This window comes from Drosophila nasuta, chromosome 2R (genome assembly GCF_023558535.2).
Source record: "Drosophila nasuta strain 15112-1781.00 chromosome 2R, ASM2355853v1, whole genome shotgun sequence".
Lineage (NCBI taxonomy): Eukaryota > Metazoa > Arthropoda > Insecta > Diptera > Drosophilidae > Drosophila > Drosophila nasuta.
The window spans coordinates 1,774,733-1,778,763 of NC_083456.1; the positions used below are offsets into that span (position 1 = coordinate 1,774,733).

Genomic DNA, 4,031 nt, shown 5'->3' on the forward strand with positions numbered 1-4,031 from the left:
CGAGTTCGTTGACGTTTTGTTTTTGGGGGCCAATAACTAAATATTTTGCAGTGACTTCCAGTAAGCTACATATATTGCATTATAGTTCCCCTATGTGTGGGTGGGGACAGGTGGCGAGACGTTGGAACACTTGCAAGCAGAAATATTTTAATGAAAATAAAATGAAAATTCCACTTTTGGCCAAAAGAATTTCGTAATTACAGCGAAAAAATTCGGTAATTAAATTCATGAAGTTTTTGGCTCTGCGCAGCGAAGCGTTTCGCCATTTTCGCTAGAGCCCCATAGCTACAGAGACTCAGAATCCCAAAATCCCAAATTGTTGTAAGTGGGTTCCTTCAATGTGTGACTGTGCGTGCGTGTTTGTATTTGTGTTTCTGTGAGTGTGTTTGTGTTCTGACCGCCTTGTTGATTAAACATTTTCATGTATTTTGTCGGCACTTTTCCGCTAAAGTTATTTTCGCATGAGTTTCGTTTCTGGCCGCTATAAATCTTTGAGCCGAAGTTTCGCAGCTCCACTTCGATGGCAGCGCAATGAAGGAGAGTGGATGGTTCGCAGTGGCCTCAAGTGGAGCCAAGAAGCTTATGTCGTCATGCCAACGATTCACTAAAGATTCATTTAAGCAATACGCGTAAATTTTAAAAAGCTCAATAATTCTGTTTTCCTTCTGTGTATATTGAAGCATATTTATCGAGATTATACTTGAGCAATTAATCCGACAATACTAAGCTTAAGCACGCTCTAGATGTGTTCAGCAATTTCCAATCACTTTTTCACAATTGAATTGCGAATAAACTACAGTATCTCTTAACGAAATACTGGATAATAATTTTGGACTTATTCCTTCGATGTGCGATATCTCTGCCGGCCAACTAACTAACGTACCAACTGACTACTTCTACTTTTTTTCTTGTCCTTTAACTGACTCGTTCTTTTCAATCTTCAGCCGAAAAGGGCATCTAAAGTTTGCTTACAGATTTCCATTTTTATTCTTTTTGAAAAGCCATTTGGGGGAGAAGAGGGTGTTGCCCTGTTGCGGCGCAGAGCACGGTGTTAACGGCACATCTGAGAGTAATTCCCTACCCAAAACAAAGAAACGCCACAAAAAAGTAACCCAATGTTAATAGAAAATGGTTCGTTATCATTGTCGTCATGGTCGCTGTCGTTAAATTGAAATTGTCGCGCAAATAAAAATTTGCATATTTGAGCATTGATTTTGTTTTCTCTTCTTCATCGCTTTATCCCCCATCGGCGGAACACTTTTAGTACGCGCGTCGTATGAGTAATTTATGAATGCAGTATATAAATTTAGCAAAATCGGCAAATTAATTGCAGATCAGTGCATAAAGAACTTGATAGCTATGCTCAGGCAGCAAACTAAACGCTAGATATTGAGAATGAAAGACAGAGATCAAAAGAGTGAGCCGATGCTACACTGAGGCCTCATTACTAGCTGCCAGTTCCAGTTGTTGTCTATAGTAAATCCTGATGCTGTCACAATAAAATCCACTCAAGCTAAGCATACGTCAGCGATGGTGGGAATGAGAACGAGAACGAAGTCAAGACCAAAGGACGAAACTCATTCTAGCCTTCAGTTGAGTCCGGGTCCAAGGCAAGCAGCAGAAATTTATGCGCTGGTCAGTATGAGCATGAAAAAAACGATGTCCTGTCAGTCTCCTCGAAGGCGCAGAGTGTAATACAATACGGCTCATTGATTTATTTACGAGCTCGACTGATGTTGCACAGCCTATATTGTTGCTGCAAAAGTGGGCGTGGCTGAAAATACACTGTAAGACTCAATCGAACTACGTACTACTAAAAGCAAAAAATATTAAACGAACAATTCATAGAGATTATTATTATTTGTCTCAGATAAATAGCATGCTATAATTAATAACTGAATTAAACTAATCAACATTTAAATTAAGTAAACATAACGTAATACTAAACACTGAAAATATATTTTTATTACATAATACACAACACTAAAGAATGAGGAAATATCCATAAGAGAGGGATGTTAGAATTAACAAGGTAAGTGTAGAAGTAAATAATGAACATATCAACCTTCTACACGTATCTTGTTGTGAGCAGTTTATACAAATTACAATATTCTGTCTAAATTGAACTTGTTAATTTTGGAGCAATTTTGTTTGTTACGAACTTGTAGCATTCATGGCATTGGTTTCTGACAAGTGTTTCTTTTCTTGTTTATTGCTTCCATTGGGCTGCATAAAATGTACTCGGCTTGACTTAGTTTCGAGAATTGTGTATTGTGAAAACATCATTCAATTCACTGAATAGAATTGTGCGCTCATTTTTGCTCAGTGAACTAGGTCGTTTATTAGAATTTTATCCCAGCGTTGTTTATCACTCAATTTTCTTTGTCGTTCTTTCGTTTGATAATTTTTGCACACATTTCTATACATGCAAACCAAGGGGTAGAGGGATATTTTAATTTTGTGCCTATAGGAGATGTGTGTAACACACAGAAGGAGGCATCTCCGATCCCATGAAGTATATGTGTATATTCTTGATCAGTGTCAACAGCCAATTAGATGCAGCCATATCTGTCCGTCTGACTGTCTGTATGTCTGCATGTCCGTCTGTCTGTATTAAACACCGAATCTCGGAGACTATAAGAGATATATTTATATTTTTTACCAGCACTTATGTTACAATTTTTTAATTTTTGGCACGCCCACTTCCGTCCCTGCAAATCGAAAACAAATCGATTGTTAAGAATTACTTTTGTATTCTACGTCAATTGGTTCTTTAATGCTTTGGCTGACATCCCGGTATATTTGGAATTCTTTGGTATTTTTTGAATGTAGTACTATATATCAGTACGCTTTGGCATTTTTGCGGTATATTCTTGGTAGGTTTCTTACTTGATTTTATTTTATGTTTGTTATTATTTTCATAAATATATTTTTATCAACATTGTACTACATACTTAGTTTCTTATTTCAATTTCACTAACAAATTTTAATGCCGAAAATGACTTAACATAATACAGTTTAATATAATTGTATATCGGGCGCATCTGCTTGAAGGAAGAGAAAAATATCATAAGTAATAGAAACAAATTAAAAGAAAGTGAATGAAAAGTATATATTCATACGTGATTAATTTTGAACTCGTTCAAAACCGATCAGATTCTTAGATAATAATAATTTGTTTTGTCTATCCATCTATCCATCTATTTTATTTGTTTATTGGCTTCATTTCATTTTTTAACTTTCAGAATCGTCGTCGTTGAACAGCCTCCACTGCATATTTTATAGAGTTGTGTTTTGCTGCTTCCACTTTCAATTTTCAGTGAGGCGGCTTTGACTTAAAGCAGGTGATCAGAATGAAAACAAAGTTTAATAACTAAATTATAAAAAAATCAATACCATTCAAATAATTGAATGCCTTCAGCTAATGCCAGCTTTTCTTTCGTGGGTCGACCGGTGCGTGGTGCTGATGAAAGGCAGGCAAGGACTTTTCAATATTTATGCTCAGTTGCGACCGACTTTAAAGGGCGTGTGTGCTTTTGTTAGCCGCGTCGTTTGCTGGTAATTTTCATTGTCACGTGGCGGTAATTACCGGTGTCAGCAGACCCACACAGACGAGAAGGTACGTCTGCATACGAGTTTGTGTATACATTTTCCATGGCACACACGAGCATACGAGCATACAGCAGGGCATGTATTTGAACTGCACGCCAGTCAACACTAGCCGGCTCCACAGGCTCTACACACTGCAGACACTGTTGGCTCCCGCAGGTCACAGCGCTGTTGCAACGCGTTGTGATGCGATGCGACGCGACGCGACGCGACGCGACGCGTTTTACAATTTCAATTCATTGAATTTTAACGGCGCCTACAACAAAACGCAGCCACGTTTGTTGCATGCATCGCTCGCAACCCGCAACCCTGCTCTCGTGTGGCCAGTGTTAACCAAAGTCTGTAAAACGTTGTGTGCAACATTTGGCGAAGTGCTGCTGCTTCCTGCTGGCTGCCAATTGGCAACTCGCAACTGGAAACTG

The 4,031-nt window shown here is 38.4% G+C and overlaps 1 long non-coding RNA gene across 1 annotated transcript; it reads right to left on the reverse strand.

The window, feature by feature from the left end:
* Positions 1-2,659: 2,659 nt before the first annotated feature.
* On the reverse strand, positions 2,660-3,483 carry LOC132786655 (uncharacterized). Its single transcript, XR_009632466.1, has 3 exons — positions 3,397-3,483; positions 3,123-3,334; positions 2,660-3,044 (listed from the first exon to the last, which is right to left on the reverse strand). It is a non-coding gene; the product is annotated as an uncharacterized LOC132786655 (long non-coding RNA).
* Positions 3,484-4,031: the final 548 nt, after the last annotated feature.